The sequence below is a fragment of the Numenius arquata genome, chromosome 4, assembly GCF_964106895.1.
Source record: "Numenius arquata chromosome 4, bNumArq3.hap1.1, whole genome shotgun sequence".
NCBI lineage: Eukaryota > Metazoa > Chordata > Aves > Charadriiformes > Scolopacidae > Numenius > Numenius arquata.
This window is the reverse complement of record NC_133579.1, coordinates 54,249,316-54,270,163: the sequence shown is the minus strand read 5'-3', so window position 1 is coordinate 54,270,163 and position 20,848 is coordinate 54,249,316.

Here is a 20,848-nt window from a genome sequence, read left to right as displayed (position 1 = left end):
AAGACTTAAAATCTCTTAAAAAAATAGAAAAAAGCATGACTCATACAGCATTTTCAGCTCAAAAATGGAGGATTGCCAGTGAGTAATAGAAAGGTACTATGTAATTCAACTGTTTTTAATTCTATAGGAAAGATTTTCCATTAGTATAATGATGAACAGCAATAGGTAATCTTGAAAGGAATTTGGTTTTGCTGTGTTGAGGAAAAAGGTTCTTTTTCATCTATAGCCAAAAGGAAACTTCCACTGTTTAATTGGCTTCCTACCAGCTCATCACTGAAATAACATAGGTAATAAGCCTGTGTTTCCTCTGTGACCAAACATGGGACTGATGAGCAAATAATGAACTAGCCATTCGTACTACTTTCATGGTGTGATGTTAAAAGGAAGCAAAATGGTAGCTGAAGATAATATGTAGTGTTGTTCAATATCAATGCAACTTCAACATGGAAATGAGAGAAACATTGTGAAGGTTTGCACTTTTATTAACTGAAATACAGATTTTTTTATTAACTGAAATACAGCATCTCTCAGCAGCTCCAGCCAATCAGATTTGAGACAATAAAGTTTCTTAAAAAAAAAACAAAACAACAACAACAACAACAAAAAAAAACCCCAAAACAAAACAAAAAACCAAGCCCAAACATTAATTTGATTTCTAAGATTTTGGATACACTTTTGCCCAGTGTAAAAAATGAACGTTTACAGTGTTCAGGGAAAAAAAGTTGAGTCTTGGAGGGCATGACTGAGTGTAAGTCAGTTTTAGAAGACTAGCTGACTGATCGGAGTCTTGATCAAGTATTCAAAACTGCTTGTATAAATGAACACAGTTTATTATTATCATAAAATAATTCATGCTGGGCTTTTTTCAAACCCAGTCTCAAACAGAAAACAGGGAATATTTACACTGTCCTAAAAAACCTAATGAAATAGGAAATAACCTTCATAGGATTTTAAGAGGTATTTAAATAAAACAAAATTATAAAGTTACATTTACTGTAATCACTATCTTGCTTCTCTCTGTAGTACAAGATAATAAGGAAAAAAAACCCTCGTAAATATTAAATAGTTCTCAATGGTAATGTGGTTCTTAGCTAATAAATGTGTTTTATTGTATGTTTTCGATCTGTCTAGTAATTATTTTGGCCCTTAAAACAACAGTAACACTAACTTAATAAACCAATTAGATTTCCAGCATACAGTTTCCCTCCAAAATAAAAGCCAAAATGAACCAACTGCTTTTCTGAGTAAACTTGCATGTAATATTTAAAACATTCTTTTACTTTGTTGTTGTTTGTTTTGTTTTTTTCTCATTATATTACCTATATAACCTTCATAACAGTTGAGATAGCTTATATACCTGAGACATTTTTAGAATGTGGTACATACTGGGAAAAAAATTCAGTTATCAAAAGCCAGAGATTTAAACCAAGCTCTAAACTTCAACAGGCTCAAGTGAACATTTTTTCTAGGTATCTATGTCAACCCAACACATTTCCCCACTCCTTGAATGGAATCAGGCATTTTTTTTCACCTTAAGTGGAAGAAAATGGTCTCCATAGACAGAAAAAATGTTACTTCTTTATGTTTGAACCTTATTAATTACTAGATGTGAAAACATTAGATCCTACTATTCAATGACCTGTCATCAGATCTTACTAAGTCTACTCATTTGAAGAGTTCCTCTGGACTGAATAGGACTCTACTAGACTAAAATACACACTGAGAAAAAGGCTGAGGCACATAAATATCTTTTCTAATACTGGCTTTGAAAAAGATTTCTAAAGGGTTTTATGCTCATTGTAAGCACAATTAATATCAATAAACTTTAATGTAACACATAAACCAATTCAGTATTATGACCCAAATAGGTCTCCATTCATTTGAAATAAAAAAGAAAAAAAAATACATTTCCAATAGAATTCAAACCACTACTTCCAAGAAATGGATGGGACATGCAATAATGTATCACTGGCTATCTACAAGCAACATTTAAATTAAAGCCACTAGGTGTCAGCATCTAAATATTCCTAAAGAGATTTATCTTCCAGAAGAGTAATTGGCAATAAACAAATATACAAGATTGTAGGTGGTTGATCAGGCCCTTAAAAACCATGGAAGAAAGCCGTAAACTTATTGGGCTCACTGGTAAATATTAGAATGATTAAGAAATATTTTTCCATGACAGTTAAACAGACCTTTAGTAGTTTGACTTCATAATAAATGTTTTCCCAACCAAAACGTTCTGATATCAGAAGGTGGCCTTGTTGTTACGAGACACTGTCTCACACAGATTTTTCATCCTTGCATATTTGCTGAGTCGCTTAGTTCTTGTACTGAAATTCCTCAGTAGAAATCATTATTCTATAGTAGCTTACTGTTGTCACTGAGACCCTAATGTGGCCCCCCCAGCAATGATGACATAGCCTACTGGCAGCACAAAAATGAGGGGCAAATTTAAGTCATTTATCTTACTAACATTCTGTTATTAAAGTAGAGCTAATAACTCAAAGGAGCGGGATGCTCAAGGCGGGTAATACTGCTTTAACAAGCACACTGAAATGACAGTGTACTTCAGACACTGTGGCCTGGCACTTCCGTAGCAAAGTAATGCTTCTTCTTGGGATGCAAAAGGTAGTTTATGTGTCTGACAGGGGAGTATGTGACCAAAAGTGGTTAGTAATCCTGATTCGTCCCTAGCTCTTTCTTCTGTTGACAGACTCCTGGCATGTCACCTCATGTAATTCACTTAAGGCTCTTTGTTATATTATTGTTCTAATAAGTAGTGACATTTCCTTGAATTTACACAATACTGTTTATTTGATATACCGTAAATATCTAATGAAAACCATAGATACCCCTCAGAGAATTCAGAAAGCATCTGAAGGGTTTTAATAGCTATTTAACTATGATTAATGAAATATCTAAATGACATACTAGTACGAGAGTGATATAGATTTAATAGCCACACTTGTATAGAGCCATAAAGATTGTACATTGATGTGAAGTGTTGGGTGTTTATAATTTCAATCATTTTCTGCGTATCTGTCCAGACTGTGTGACTAATCATAGTGAAGACATTCTAAATAAAAACAGGGTGGTCTATGCTGAAGTTTAGTGTAAATGTCTCAATTTATTTCAAAGTATAGAGGATATTGTTAAGTAAGGAACAACCTGGTGATTGCTGCAAAAATAGAATAGGTCCAAAATAAAGTGTAGCTCCTTAGTTTAATCAGCTCCCATGTATGGTAAGGATGTAAACTAGGCTGTCTCTCAAAGCGGAAGTGATAGAGCAAGAAGGACACAGAGAAAGAGAGGTAGGGAAGGAGAGTGTGGCAGTACATGAAGCTCTGACAGATGAAGAACAAAACCAGAAAAGAGCTAACATCTCTGGCAGCTTGAAATAGAAATCAGACAGAAGCTCCCACCAGTTGTTTTTTTTTTTACCCCACATTTTGACTAAAGCTACACATCAGTATTGTGCCCCTTAAGTTATCTACTGTATATGCGTATAGTAAATTCAGGAGTATGAGAGAGGTATTTGGCCTTCTCTTCTCTGGAGATCAGGTCGTCCTGCTGTCCCCTGCCCCAGGAAATAGTCTAGAAGAATTGCCTTACAAAATGAAATCATGTCATAGCACGGTTATTACAAATCTGCAGAGAAACTTTTTTAAAGAGAATTTTAGTTGTCAGGTAATAAATTAGATTTTTCTTTCCTAAAATTGTTGTTATAATTCCCCACTCTTACACACAAGCAAACAGGCAACATTTTTTTTTCTTTTGTCCCTACAGAAGAAACACTAACAAACAGAAACTATAGAAGTATTTTCCTGAAGGAGGTTTTTGACCTTCTTTCTGCTTCTAAATTATAATGCTATGCAATTGTTCTTATGAAAATTTGTTTACAGAAGTCTAAGTAGCTGTTCTGAAAAAGTTTAAGTATCAACAAATCAAGCCTACAAAAACATGGTGAGTGGCTTTGAAGAGGTTTGTTGAGACATCTTCTGCCCTAGGGACTGCTTACTTCTAAAGGCAGTTGTTGGCATAGTGTGTTATATATATTTCAATAAGGTATCAGAGAAGGGTAGTTTTCCTGTCTTGTATCTTTCAGCATAGCACCAAAATGGACAAGAGGATTTATGAGATTCTCCAGTTCTTTCAAGGTAAAAGTAGAGAGCTCATTTAACATCCATCTTCAGAATGACAGTACCTGAAGAGCTATGAGGCTTGTATAGTAATACTGGCATAAAACCAAACTGATTTAGGTGAAATCTGGTGACCATGTTGGGGAAGAAGCTAAAGACTGGGGCATAAAACAATCCTAGCTCTAACACTATTAAGAGAAAAAATATGCCAAAAGAACTTGCACTGTGACAGTACGGAAGTAATTTCCACTAGGACTGGAGCTTCAAAGGACAGGAAAAGGAAGTAACATACCTAAATAAGACTAAAATATCCACTCAGAACTAACATTTTATCTTTAGGCTTCTTAATTCTTTCCCATTCCTACTGTGAAGCACTCCACTCAGAGTTTATGGCTTTTCTGACAATAGGCAAAGAGCCTGCTAGGAGGTCATTCCAAGGTAAATCTTCCCAACGGAACTGCTTGATCCTCCTCCATGGATTACTCTATTTTTGCATTTCCTCACTCAGAGAAACAGCAATAAATCCCTCTGTGATTCCATCTATTCCAGCTAGAAGTGATGAGTCCTATTGATACTACCACCTTTCATTTGTTCTCCCCCCTTTTCTTTAAGGAGCAATACTTAATCAATTGACTCTGTCAACTGTAACTTAGTCCCCCAAACAGCCTACTGAACTGCTTCAGTCAGCCAAGTTAACTTTCTCTCTCCCTTCTCCCTCTGAGGAAACCTCCTGATGCATAAGGAAATATGGTGTGGTTGAGACTACCTTGGCACAGCAGGAGGGAGAAAAAGTCCACTCTTGATGGACCCTCAGTTGCCTGAGGGGTTAGACACCCGGGTTGGGAGAATTTTTTAAAAACAATTCGTATTTACCTCTGATGCTATGTTGCTATTCATAATAAAGGTGCTTGTTTTACAAAAGTTGTTCTGTTTCACTCACTACAAGCTCCCTAGGGCAGGGAGGTGCCTGAACTGAGAGGCAGACACCTGCAGGAGGAAGGCCAAGCAGACCCGTGGGTAGGTCCCCACTTGGAGCTGAGGAGTAGGACAGGGCAGGGCCTCAAACTGCTGCTAGGGATGAAAGAGGGCAGCAGCATGCCTGATGCCCCCAGGATGATGCATTCCATCCCACACTTTTTCTCTTTTAAGGTGGCAGCAGTGCTGTAGTGCTTCTGGGCTTTTAACTGGGCGCTCTCTACACACTGATCGGTGATCAGCAGAAGTCCAGATTTGGTCGCTTACACTGTTGGCATCTCCTGACTGAACTGATCATCAGTCTTTCCCTGACTGGCGTGCTGGGCCAGGGTGAGTACAAGTGAAATATCACAGCCATCAGGGCCCTTGCTGGAGTTCAGCCATCAGGGTTCCCCTGAGTCCAGCCCTGTGAGAGGAGCCTCCTGCCGTGCCCTGAAGCTGCCTCACATCCCTGACCCTGGCCCAGCCACCCAACCTGCCTGGCACTTGCCGTCTCACCTCACCTGGAAATTGCCAGGCTCTATGAGGCAAGGTGAGTGTGGCAGCCAGGGAAGGGAGCAGAGGGAAAGAGAGGGGAGGAGAGGCAGAGGAGAGAGGTAGGGGTGGGGTAGGGAAGAAAGGAAAGGGGGAGGGAGGGGAGTACATGGATCTACAGGCCTGCAGGCACCCGCCAACCTGCACTGATCCCTGAAAACAACTAGTAATATATCTAAAAGACAAAGAATTGATCAGACCAGTTGAAGTTAGTCATATTTTGCAGAATACGTGCAAGACAAAATGGTGCCATCGCTGGTGTGTCATTCATTGCATGTCTTGCTTCCATCACTAAAACACAGGTTGCAATATCTGTCTTTTCTTAGCAGTTCATCTGTATTCAAGGAAGATAAACTCATTTAAAGAAACTTGGTTTAATGAGGGCATTATAAATGCAGGGCAACAGACACCCTCCAGAAGCCTAGTAGATCTGGAGGTAAATTGCCTGGAAAGTGCAGGACGCAGGCACCTCTCTTCTCTCCTGCTTGCTGAGCATCTCACTGACTTTCTGTCACCTCTTGTCACTGCCCAGCTCCTGGACAAGCAGGCAGGAGTGCAAGTGGTGCTGACTGAAGAAGGTGATCTCTTCTGCTAAAGGATGAAGACTGCTGCTATCTTCTCTGTCCCCTCTGGAAAACCCAGTCAAGAGAAGGAGAAAGATGACAGCAGCTTGAATGATGTACAATCTGAGCACAGCAGTGATGGTATGAGTGCATTATTCAAATGATCAGGTGAGTCTGGCAGGGATATTTTTAGCTCTGATTATTTTGCGAGTTAACTCTTCACTTCAGAGCTTTACAACCTGGAGTGATTCTCTCTTAAATCCCAAGTAGCTTCACAGCGATAGAAGTATATCTTAATTTTTTTTGTTAATCTAGCAGCACTTTTTAATCTATTTTTAAAGTATCAGCAACTGCAATACATACATACATCTTGCACTGGTAATTCTATTTTCTTAGCATGGTGATGTAGTTCTTTACCAAAGACTATACTTCATGATTATTTAAGGATTAGTATTGATTCACAGAGTTATTACCTCTTTATGCAGAAATAATAGATGTCTGAAGTGTATTAGTCTAACTGTTCAATAGGTGCCCTTTTGCTTCTAAGTAGTGAAGCCTCTGTTCTTTCCAGACTGGTCTGGACTGAGAAAACCCCAGACTGACAGTCTTCTCAACTGTGCCATGACAGCAGTGACAAAAGATATACTTGGCATAATAATCCCTAGCATCCGAGTAGCTGTGGCCAGTAGTCAGGTGTCCTGTGGGAGGAACTTGACTGAATTCTCCCACCAATAATCAGATGTGGTGCTGACCTTTAGGTGCAGTGCAAGCCATATCCCTTTCCTTATTTATTGGTCCACAGGGAGCAAGAAGAGAACTGTTTGCTTTAGGCAATTGTTCTTTTCTTTCTGACAGATGTAAATGTCAAAGGATGTCTGGGTAGCTTTGGATACCATTTAATGTCACCATTATTTTGGTGACTAACAAAAGCAGCTGGTGCATCTATAAGCAGGATGCAGTAGCTCTACAGAGGCTACTAGGAATGGGGAAACAACTGTATGAAAATGCCTTCACATTGACAATTTTAGTCAGTGGGGCCTCCTGATTAAAAAAAATTAAAAAAATAAATGCCTGATGCTGTTGGCAAAGTAGTACTGCCCTATCTTCTGACAAGTTCAGAAACTACCTGGTAAAATTGGCTGCCTTTTACCCACCAATGCCCTAGCCCAGGAGAACACAAGATCTGTGCCTGAGCTACGAGAACTGGCTTTTTCATTCAGGACATCTCTTCAGGAGACAAGTATGAGGTTAATAAACCTACCTCTTGCTGGGATGCCATTTGGAGGTTTTAGTTCTTCCTTTAACACACTTTATAAAATTGGTGCTGTTTTGTATTGTCAAACCTCACAACAACAGGACAAGCCCTTTGAATCAAATGCTTGATAATTGTAATTTTCTCTTAGCAGGGTTGCAAGCAAACTGTCTGTCACAAGCAGCTGTTTTTAGAATGCATAATTACACCTGCCTGCCACAGCCCACACTGCCTGTGTAAGACATGATGGATGATTTTAAACTTTTATTATTATTATTGTAATTATTAGTATTTTACAAATTTGAAGTGCCTTTCTTGAGCCTTGTCTTGATGCAGCTCAGACAGCCTACACTCAGCACATCAAACTTTTTTACTTAATTAATTTCTGCTATCATTTAAGAAGCCTAGTTAGATTTCTATCCTGAAAACATAACTGTAAGTATAGCACTGTTGGAGTAATATGAATCTCTTCCATGTCACTTGCTAATGCTTTGTTTGGATCTGTGTCCCTCCTTCTCTCCCGTTTCACATGAAATTTAAGAATCTTAATACAGTGTTTATATTTTACATTTACTGTTTTTACATTATACAAAATGTGAGTACCTCATAAATATAATAATCAATTATATATACAATTACTTGGAGAGGAATAAGATAATTTTCTAACAGAAACTAAAAATTACAGCAATTTAATAGCAAAGAAATAAATGAAAAAATCTTCATCTGTGATTTCATCTTAGGAAAATATAGTTACCAATGAATTTTTAAAGCTTTTTTAAGCCCGACATAGCCAGATGAGCAAGGAGTTCATAACCAATAAAATAAAGGGAGATAAGGAACTGAGAGATCTTTTCCCTCTTAGTGTTCTCCGGAAAAGACAAATACTTTCATTTCAAAGCTGGAAACTTACTTATTGAATTTTAGCATTGCAGGTTTATACACTACAACAAAGGTATCTCGTAAAAAGCGCTTCTCCAAAACTCAAGATTCATAGCAGATTATGACAAGATAGCCAAAAACAGATATTTTTTTTTGTTATATTTTTAAGAAGCAATCACTTATCTGGCAAATTGAAGGTATTTGTAATCACAGTTGCGTTATTCTAATAGTTTTTCCAAGGAAATAAAGAAAAAAAACCCACATAATAATTGTCAATGAAATGTCATTATTAACACGGAGTGACCATAGAGAAGAACCAGCAATAATATAGCATATACTATATGAGAGAAATACTATGATATTACTGTCGTAATTAGAGATGATTGAAGAGATTAATGCAACTTTCCCAAGAACATTAGTTTAAATTTGACAGCAAATTTCATGACAGATTTGTAACATTTTTATGATTGCTTTCCATGAAACATTGAGCTTAGTTGGCTGAAAGAGTGAATGTAAACCTACTCAAATATACTAAGTACTTGATAAAAGAAAAATTCACTATGTAATACGCTGGTGTTTCCACTATATTGGGTGACTGTACACATACAAGAAATATAAACAGTGCCTCACAATTTGAAAATAAATTCTCATTGGAGGGCCAAAACCCATACTTCAGTATATGAAGACTTCTGATGATTATGCACAGCTCTTTTTGTAGTCCCAAATGCTCTTATTAAGCAAGAGGTTAATCAACAGCATGTGGAGCCACAGTGAGATGCTTTTGCACGAGGCAGCCCCGTGCATGGTCTTTATCTTCTCCCCTTCCAGACTGTATGCTATGGGGCTGCTCCATCCTTCCTCTGTCCTGATTTCCTACTTGTTTCCTTCCAGCTGACAACATGTATTGTGCCCAGTGGTCACCCCCCCAATTTTGTGCTTCTCTTGTCTTCTCTTTGCTATAGTTTTACTTTTATCCCAGCCAATTATGAACTGAAGCGAACTAAACTATTCATGTTAGCCAGAAATTACCCACTACAATTAATTTTCCACCAGGAAACCCACATTTTAAGAAATTGAAACAGGTAGATACTGGAATTTCCTCCAAGGTTAAAATTCCTACTTTTCATTTCCTTTTACCTAAGATAAAAAAAAAGACAAACCAATCAGTTTTGCCAGACATCTGTAAGCATGTCATTTATTTGCTTGCATATTATTTTTCCATTCTGTCTTCTGTTCCAGTAATTTGTGTCTCAGGAATTTTCACCTCCGTTTGCCAAGAATCCATTGCAATATCATCCTCAAACCCACATGGAATCTCTTGGAGTTAATGTAGTGTAAATGTTTATTCGTAATCAAAGAAACATTTTTGAAGCAAGCACAGAACAAATGATGTTTTGGTTCTGATTATCTGCCATGAAGTATTCACAGGGCACTCTAAAAGGGGAAATATTTCCTAATTAAAATTAAGAAAAGAGGTTTGTGCTTTCACTCCAGGCAATTAAATGTAACATTTGCATGCATATAATTCCATGGGAAACAAAACCCAGGAAGTGGCTGTTTGAGTGTCTATTAATTAAAAAATCCAACACTTCACTGGTTGTACTAGATGGCCTTTTATACAGTCTCTGTAGGTTAATAATTGAATTAAAGTGTGCGCAAAATGATACCAATGAAGAGCTGCTTAAAAAGAACCAATCTCTGTTCATAGTAATCATCTGATTATTTTTATTTCCATTAATAAAGATGTATAATTCAAAGGGGTTTATGATTCCAGAATTAAAAATGTCAAGTGTCAGGTCAACCAAGTACCCATCATGTGCACACAGTGACAGTAGGATTTAGTAGTCTGCTCTTTGTGGTGGGGCTTTTTTGTGATTGCTAGCCTAAAAAATGAACCAAAACCAGAAACCATTATACATATATAGAAAGTATTTACTTTGGGAAAAATTCTCCTGTAAAAGAAAATGGAAAATTGTCAAGGAAAATACTGTCATCTGCTACTCAACCTGCAGTTATCTTTAGATAGAAATCAAGTTCAACTAAACCCTGTGAAACAACAGAGTGCAGCGCCAATGGTCCATTAGTGTACCTAGATCAATATAAAGGAAAAGAAACATGGGATTTGTTTCACTCCAACGCTCTTGAAGATGACCTGCTAAAGATTTATCAGTTTTATATAGGAGGACTTGCCCTCCTCTTCCTGCTTATTTCATCAAAAATTGTATAAAGTGAAATATAGCAAAAAGTCAAGGGCGAAAAAAACTACAATTTGAAGACTCTAGGCTGTTCTTGCTTCTGTTTTCTCTCAATAAAAGAAAACTAATAAAGGGCTGTTTTGTAAGGCCATGTTTTTAAGTGTATATTTTCACACTATGACAAAGCTTTATGCTTTTTGTAGTACTGCACTGCTTCTCCACTGTGCCACAAATTTTGAACAGAATGTTTTCTAGAAGTTTACTTACTGCTTACACTTATTAGGCAGCATTTTATGTTTGTTTTACACTGGTTCTGTCAAATTAAGCATACCACCTTAAACATAAAAATATCCCAGTCTGGCTCATTGGGTGAAATGAGAAAGGACTAATGGTGGAATTAAAGTGAAATGTGGAGAGGAAAATGGCAGGCATAAGAGAGAGATAGGATGAGAAAGTCATGATGGAAAGAGGTAGGTGCAGTGAAACAAACAATGCAGGATAAATGGAATGCTAGAAGCAGCTAGAAAAGAGATTGATTGAGATGTGGCACTGATGAGTATTTGTTTTTTTTTAATCTTCTGAAATTTCAATGATTCAATAGATTCTACACCTCTGTTAGAGTATTCAAACCCATTTCATATTTTCTCTCACCGTATATTTAACATTAGGCATATTAGCCAAATAAGTAGGAGAATGACACTTAGGAACCTATCACAGAGAACTGAGAGTCAGAGATGTTTTGTGTGAGAATTGTCTTTGTACTCTAACTTATATTTGGGGATGAAAACTCCAGACTAGTTTGAGCTAGGCAGAGAGAGCTCAGCAGCTAGGCAGAGAGCACAAAGCATTAGCAGTTCTGGCAGTCTTAAACATTTGATATCATTTCTATGTCTGACCAAATCCTGCTTTAGGATTTAGACCAAGACAGAGTCTTCAGGTCCTTTTGATTTTTTCTTTTTTCCCCCTTAGCTAAAAAGCAGCAAGTCCAAACTAGACCAGAAATAAAAGAATAGGTCAGATTTCTTCAAAAATTCCAGACAGATGTTGTAGGTCCCAGGGGTCATATTCTGATCCAGCTGTATATCCACAGTAGTATGCCATTATTTGGTTTAAACAAGCACTTGAAACCAAGATCAGATTTTACAGAGGACACTAATGTTAAGCAGTGTTCCTCTAGTAATAAATAAATAAATACCATTACATGAAATTTGCTGGCTTTTTAAGCAGGAACAGTTAAAATAAGTTTGCTTGCTTGTTTGGTTTTTTTTAGTAACTGTAATAAAAGGCGAATCTCTGTATCTCTGTATGTGTCAACATAGTAAATGTTAAGGAACTTTCTACAGTTATTAATTAACTATTAAACAGCACTCATACCCTTGTTCAGTTTCATTTCAACATTACAGCTGCCAATAACAAGAAATCAGTGTAGAATGTCTGAAAAACAAATCAAACTTGATAGATTTTTTAAAAAATATTAGATCATATCTATTGTGTTCATATTTCCACTGTAAGAAAAAATACTGGAAATACTTAATAATATTGCAACGGGTTTGTGGTTTAGTTCTTCAAATATTCCACCAACAGGTTATGGATAAACTGCTGACACATGCTGCAAAATAAAATGTATAGATACATAGTTTTTGGTAGTCTTGAAAGATTCTGGATTCAGATTAATTCTTCAAAAGGATTTAAAAAAAAAAATAAATCAAAGCACTGGCTAATTGTCTCTGTGTGATTGCAAGAAGGTAAAAAAAAATGTTTGAAAGGACTATCTTTCAAGTTACTGTAACCAGAGAGTGAGCTAAATCCTTCTGGAAAGCTTTCAAGGACTATAAAACACATCAGTATTTCTGTCTCAGAAATTAAAACTAAATACAATGTCTCTAACCTCATTTCGAATTAGTTTGGATGTGATCATCACCATATTAATGGATGTAAATACCTTTGCTGTCTTTATGCTGCAGAAACAGGAAGTGATACTGCACATTTGGTGTTCACTTTATGTGCTCAAGTCCAATGGTAGTATACATGTTCCATAGCTATCCATGCAGTAAGAATGTAATGGAAAATATGCTACCTATTATTGCTTCTATTATCGAAAAATACTACGTATCTCGACATCTGTACTTCTGCAATAAGTAGCACACTCCAGTTATGCATACACATATACACTTGCATACCGGCACACGTACATTTCTTCACGAGCATGTCCAAAGACCAGGCTTCCTTACTTCTGTTGTACCTTTGTTTGTGACTGGGCTGTTTCTCCAATTTGTGATTTTATGTAAATCTTCTCCACTGTTTCCCCCTTTTTACTGGGAAAAAATCCAAACAAAAGCAGAAACCCCACACTAAAACTTATCTGCATCCTTGTTTACAGGAGCTAGCATTTTCAAAGATGCCATAAAGATTCAAGTACCCAGACCCTGTGTAAATTAAAGATGTCTGAGTTTTCACCTCTTTCAAACAGTTTTGACAATCCCTCACTAAATTATTTTTGTTGAACACTGATCTTTTACTATATATACAGAAAATGGGGGACTAAGGGACACCTACTGTTACTTCTTGTTCTTTAATTATAATCTTGGCTACACTAAAACATAATTGGAGCATAATTATAAATATTTTTGTACTGGCATTCAAGGGTTTCCTCTGCTTTCTCATGTAAATGAAAAAACGACTTTCTTTGAGCAACATACCACTTAAAAATATCCATATAATCTAAAGACTTTGTTACTCTTCTTTGGCCTTTCCCTGTCCAGTGGCTGCGTAGAGAATAATAGTTATGAAGGGGAACTATTTATTGTGTAACTATTATTCTCTTCTATGCTTCCAGTTCTTTTTTGACAATTCCTTGTGTTACTATGTTCTGGTTTTTTATTTCTTCTTTCTTTTTCTTGATATCATTCCCCTGTGAGCAACATTTAGCAAGGTGCTCCAGTATTTTAGCTTTGGTTTTTCCAGGTTAGGTCTATGACACTCACAGTTCTACATGGGCACCTACCCTACCTGAAGATTTTGAAAGGAATTTTAAGAGTTTTTTAAAAAAGGAGGCTATTTATGATATCAAACAGAGAGCATGTTAATTGAATTCAATCAGCCTGACAAGAATAAAAAACACTATCAGGCTTATGGTACCATAAATGGAGCAAAGATTTAAGTCACTTTAGACTAACAGAGCTCAGAAGTTTTACTAATTAACATCTATAGGGACAGCAGACTGTTGCTACAAAAGAGATACCTGCCTTTCTATGTTAAAAAATTTCAACATGTTTCTAGGCATCATTGAACAGCAGGTGACATCTTGCTAGGCCTGCCACAAAATAAGCAACAATATGTTTGAAATACTTCTCTCTGATTTCTGGGTTCAGCAGTTTTTAGACATCAAAGAGCTGCACAAAACTGAAGGTGATGATGTGAAAGAGGCTGCACATTAGTATTTAATTACCTTAAATTGATTAGAAAGACGTAAGCTCTTGATTGGAAGCACATTAAGTTCTTTCTGTACAGCATACAAGCTAGTTTGTAAGTGAATCTAACTTGTTAAAACATGAGAAAGATAATGATATGAAAACTGACTCAAACTTTGAAATATGTGATCCAAGGACTACTCAGCTATTTCACTCATTCGTTCAATTTGGCAAAGTGAGGCAATTCGCAGGTCCTCAAGAGAAAAAAATCCATCCAGTCACTGCCAGGAGAAATAACATATTCCTTGCTACCATGAACATGAACTGAAGCTATTTTCCATTCTTTCCATCTGCTCACAAAAACTGCCTCTGAAAAAATCTTCTTTTGACTAAAATAGATGCCTAAGTTGTGATTTTGACATATGCACAAATAATTTCATGAAACATACAATTTCATGTACTATATATATTATATATGCACATTGGTGGTTTTTACATGGACGTAGCATTTCACAGATTCAATCAGAAACGATGCTTTGTTCAATATTTAAAATAGAGCACTTCAGCTAAAAGTGTATGAAGATCTGGTCTTAGAGGTGTGGCACACTTCAAAGGACCTGGGCAAGTATTTATGCTTTGTATGCCTCAGTTTTTCAAACTATTAAGTAACAGACTAAATGAATATATGCCGTGGAGGGTTATTGTGAAGTTACGTTTTTTAATGTCTGCACAGAGTACCTTGTTTGGAAAGGACCTAGAACAATGCAAATTATGTGACTGGTTATTTCAGTATTTTCTCCTGAACATCAGTACATTTCTTGGTCATTGCATTACCTTAGATTAATTAATCTAGTCATGATTTCAGAGAACTAACACTATTTTTCAGTTTTAATATTACCCAAGAATAGTCTGCCCAATATTCAAGACAAAATAAGATGTTGATTACACTTTCTGCAATGGTTTTTTCGTCTCAAAGCAGCCTCGATTTGAATGATGAAGAAAAAATGTCAGTATGTTCCATTTAATTTGTGAAGCTGGCAAATGCAGATATTTGTGTACTAGCATCAATCTAGACAGTCCAGGAAAGAAAATTTAGGACCAGTCCTCGAAATATCTGAGTGGAAGCAACTCGTCTTATTATTCTTATATTATGGTTTGTTATATAATGACAAGAATAATTTTTTTCACTTTGTTTCTTACTTGGCATAAAATGACTTTTTGGACTGATCAAACACCTCAGGCTTTGCCTTACTGTTTAATCAGTTTCAGCAGCTGTTCATAGCTTCAAATACTACAAAGCAATAGAGTTTAATTGCTTAATTAAACTCAAACCTCAGTTGTCTTTTTAACAGGCAGGGGCCTGCCTAGCTTGTGGATACTCAAAGAAAGTCAGAGAGGAAGCAAATGACATTGCTCTTCTCTCAAGGATGGTTGGTCTAGGAGTGTTATCTAGACACAAAAAAAGAAAAGCCAAACGCCTCTTCTGGGAAACAATCAGAAGTCGTTTCCTATTTTTTACCTGAATTATTGATTTTATATGAACACAGCTGCTGTACTTTTATAAAAGTTTTCTTATAGGCTGACCTATATAAGTTACTTAAGTTAATTGAAAAACTTAAGGACACATAAGTTAATTGAAAAATTTAAGGACAGATCTTTGAACAGAGTACACTGCTTTGTTGAGCCTGATTTATCCTAGTCAAAGTTCTGACTCTATGGGATTTTTTGTATTATTTCTTGTCTCTGGTATTCAGAGTCAGCAGTTCTAATAACCAGGCACAAATGTATTTTAGCTGACAAGCTGCTCTCCAACTCCAGCATTCTTACATACATACAGAACACGGGGTTTATGTGTGATGGTCTTGGGGTTTTCCCTGAAGCTTACCCATCAAGAGCTACTGTGATTTCAAACAGTTAGGATGGGCTGAAGTGGGGTTACAATTTTAGCTAACTAATTTGAAGAAAAAACCATTTTTTATCCTGTCTTGTACTAATGTAAATCAACTATACTGAAAACTATTACTTTTATTTTGAGAATTGCTAATTTTTTGAAAGAACTGATTAAAAATGGAACCTCATCTCCTCTATTACTTCTGGCTCTCATTTAAGAATGCTTTTAAAACATTAAATAGTGTATTTGCAGGAATTCCCCCCTTATATTTAATATCCAAATCTAGTGATACTATTAGTATGAGACATCAGATTCCAATTTTAATATTTGAAATATTTTGGCCTCTACGTATTACAATTAAACCATTATAATTTATGATAAAACTGATTAGAGCATGGAGAATGTATCAGAAGGGAAATAAATTGCACTCACAAAGCATAACCTTAAACTAGATAAAACTATATAGAAAATTTATATAGTGAATTTGTTAGCCAGCTTCTCAATTATCATAAATCAATATGATTTCATTTATTTCAGTGGAGCATCGCCAAATTCAGTAAGGCTTTACCATCCAGTAGGATCTATCTGTCTGAAGCACTGGTGGTTTATCTGTTATCATAGTACCCCATAATATTTCACGCATTTTTCCACTGAACAAAGTGGCAAAGTATTACTGTTGGTTTTTTTAATCAAGACATTTATATGTCTGAAAGTTCAGGCAGTCAGTTTACAGCATTATCTAAAGCACGTGAATACCTTAATATCTTTAAATGTGTGGCCTTAAATTGTTGAGCATGTCTACATAAGACATCTTTGACACAGAGAAAACCCGAAAAAACTGGAAAGGTGCAAAACGACACTAATTTTTGACCATGCTTTTGTTTTGTTTCAATATATTAAAATTTGCAGCTTTTGTGGAAAATATATTTTTTTTAATTTCCTGTTAAATGTCCATGGATATAAATAGTACTTAAACGCACATGCACAGGTCAATAATCACATCTTGAGGGACTTTTTCCTTACAAATACATGTTATGCTTTCTAAAAGACACCTTAAAGTAGCAAAACATTATTTTTTGATAGTGCAACTTCCATCCAGGAACAGCTACCCTTCACATAGTGTTTTTCATCCTGCTGGTGCTTCACTTTGGTAAGAAAGGTAATCAGAACGCATCTGAAGTTAGAGTTGAAGGGGCCAGTAATTTGATATGAAAGCATAAAAAGCCTTCCCTGAAAACACGAAACTCTAGACAAAGGACAATTTTCTACGATTATCAGTGATCCATGTCTCGTCTTGTGGGACTTGCCAGCACCTTATAAACTAATAACTACATATCACAAAGTTTCAGATAGAATTTTCAGAAATATCTTTATATTTTATTAATCATCTTATCACTGTCTTTTTCATATGCTACACTCCCATCCCATTTTGTAGAAAAAGTTCAATTCCTTTCAGATAATCTCTGGTATTTTAATTTCAGGATGCTATCTGAGCTTGTTTTAGCCCTAAAGGTATCAACAATTTAAAATTATTGTTTGTAAATTTTATTACTTCAGAAAGATAGCAATATATTTGACAAATATTTCACAAATATGGAATTGCTAGTGTCCACAATTTCAGTCTGGCTACCTTACATTTTACAGAATAAATGTAATCATAGGCATCCATGAGTAGCAAACTAGATACATATACACACTAGAATGACTGTCTCAGTATGGGAAGGTTTCTACACGGGTCTGAAATACAAAGAAAGCCTAACTGGTACAACTTCTTTTAACAGAAAAGAATTGCAACACCTCCCACCCCACAAGTACAACAATCTGGAGCCATCTCTTCTAAAACGACAGAAAATGACAGAGTAGAGCAATGTCGGATATTGTATTGAATATTTAATTCTTCATTCAAGCACAGAGTGCCACAAAATAAAGGTTCGTAGACTTACATAGTCTGCAGTACTATGTTTCAGTGACACTCAAGGAGTTCTGTAAGAAAGAAGCAATTCAAATCATCTTCCCCCCATGCATGGGGGAAGTCTTGAAACTGTGGTCATTCCTTCATTTAAGAAATTGAAAGTCTCTGAGAAGGCTGTTGCAGGAAAACAGAGGCTTTTGGAGCTGCCAAAACTGTACAATATAGGAAGTTAAAGTAAGAAAACAAAACACACTTCTTATTTAATAGGGCTGGTAAGAACAAGACTTCCATCCTGTGAGAATGTGGGCATTCTACAACCCATTTTCAGCCTAAATTGAGATGGAGGTGGAGTTCACAACCGAAGTGAGAAAAGAATCTACTCATAAACACTAAAACAGCTATAAATGCACTTCAGGATTACAGAGTACAGTTAGGTCTGCATACCTTTTTAGGTAGTATTATGTAAAAGTTACAGTGACATAAGAAGGATGACATATTATCTTCTGTTTTCATGTGGGGAATACACAACACAGCTGAAACCCAACCGGGAAACTTTTTTTTTTTTTTTTCCCCCACAAAAAGGGGTTTTGTGAACAAATTTTCACCAGGTTTATTGATTACCCTTTGGCATTGGGAAGCTAAAATTGAGAACTGTATATGGAACCAGACTGTATTATGTTCTTGCCAGACTTACTGGACCTATGAGGGAAAACAGATGGACTGCTAACAGCTGGAGTTACAATGAGTTGTAGGACTTAAACGAATATTTCTCTTCAATATTAAAAAACCAATTTTTTCCTCTTGTGAGATAATGGAAAATTCCTTCATTCCAAGTGCTCCAAAACAGACAATATCAGAAGTTACAGAAAAATTCATATAAAGATGCCCCCTTGCACTGATTGTGTACCTGTGATGTCTTGGATCTGCTTCAACAGTGATCTTATTCAGTCTGTCTGTCTAGTGAAGAGAAAAGGTGATCAGCAATTTGGTCTGTCCTAAACTGGCTAAGTACGAAATACTTTTATATGCAACATTCACATTAAAGTGGTATGAAGACCAGCTGCAGTTCCTATTGAAATCACAGAAAGTCAGGGATCTTAAAGCACCTTCAAAAATCTGGTGAGTTTTATGGATGTCTGAACTACAGACCTCTGTGACTAACTTTAAACACTCTTTTTTGGAAATTTTTACAGAACCAGTCCCTCATTTCTTTAAATAAAACATTCAGAACCTCTTCAAGCATTTGTAGTTCTTCAAAAATAGAATTATGACATTATCCAGGAGACCTTGCAAAGAACATTTTCAAAGCACTGAATATGATTATTTTTTTTATCCATGCAACTGTATTTTTGACTGAATTTACACAGTTAAAACCTTGCATGATGGTTGACTCCCAGAAACGCACAGCAAATTTCTTTCCAGAGTGAAATTTACATAGACTTAATAGCAGAATTATTTAAACAGGCTTCTTACCGCACCTGTAGTTGTACTGGTAATACCAACAAATAAAATATCAAAAGGTTTATTAGAAGTGATCAAAAGTTTGTGTAGGAAAATATATGGAAGAGGTGGACAGGATCTGTAATTGCCAAACTTCCCTTTAAAGGGAACCCTTTTCTCTTTAATTTCATGGATGACTGGAATTTTCAGCCTGAAAATATATCCAATGCTCCATGAAATTTACTTGTCTATAAAACGTCCGTTCCTGTTAACATGAACAAATAGATCTTCACTATACTTGGCTACATATAATTAAACAAGAAGTAATTTTGGTCTGATCAAAATCTCATGCTTTGACCTCCAAAAGAGAACACATGTAATGCTGCCATTTTAGCAGCAAAAAATGCAAATTTTTATGCAATGGCCTTTTTTGTCACTTTAGTAAGTTTGCTTTTTCCTTTTTCATGATGTGCTTTAGCAATAACCCAGAAAAGTAGCTCTTTAGACATCTAATAAAATATATTGAGCCAGAAGCTGGATGCTATTCTTTGCTAATATCACTGCACAAATTTAACCAAGGACTTAAGTTAATGAGGACAATGAATCCAATAAATTTTATTATGACAGAGAATGAAATCTCCTATCTAGAAACCTACTAATTAGAGCTATCAAAACATCTTTAAAACTTCTTTTGCCAAGCAAGTGAGATTAGTCTTATCTTTTTGTGAGGCTATATCACAACCACAGGGGTAAGTAGACAGTTTTCATAAAACAAGCCAGCCAGACATATTCAGAGAGTTAGAATCTTTCACAAAAATATTTTGCCTACGCTTTGGAGGGTGGAGAAAGTGAAACTTGAGTCAGAAGAAGAATTCTATTTCTTTAAAAGGGAAATCTATGCAGTCTGCCAGTCTCTCAATGCCAGCACGGGGTCCTCAATTCCCCTTTATTTTTCATCTTCTCACTTAGTTCCCCTGTGTATTTTATTGAACCCTGTAGGGAGAAAAGGGTTAGGATTCCCAGGCAGACAAAAGAAAGACATCTTTTTTTCCATGAATTATAGTGTCTGCTGTTCTTCATCAGGTGAAAGCTCTCAACTTTCAAGTTACACACACATGAACAAATTACCTTGGACTAACAAATATTAGGGTTAGCATTAACACATATAAGGGTTTCTGGAGTAAATGCCCACAGGCGTACTTTTGCCACATGGTGACAAATAAAATTAATACATTGACCTCTTTTGCACTGAGAATCTAAAAATTCACCTACTACTATGTCACATGTTCATATTGGTAGCCAAACAAGGGTACTGTTGGATGAAGAATAGAGTAAGCTCTGAGAAAAGAACATAGACTCTTCTTGATATGAAAACAAAAACGTCACCTATATGCCTAATTTTAGGTAAAACTTGCGCAAAGTAAAATCAATACTGTTACGTACAGACTTAAACTTATATAGGACAAAAGCCTGACACTAGGAAGTTCTTAGGTCACCAGGTGTCTCTTTGTTGTGTAGATGTGCAAAACACCTTGCAAAGTTCAGCTGCAGTTTTTTTACATAAAATCACATTACATAGCACTGTCCAGGCATCATTAATGATGACCTGAAGAATTTAGACAGGTAACAGTGGTTAAACAAGCTACCATATTTTA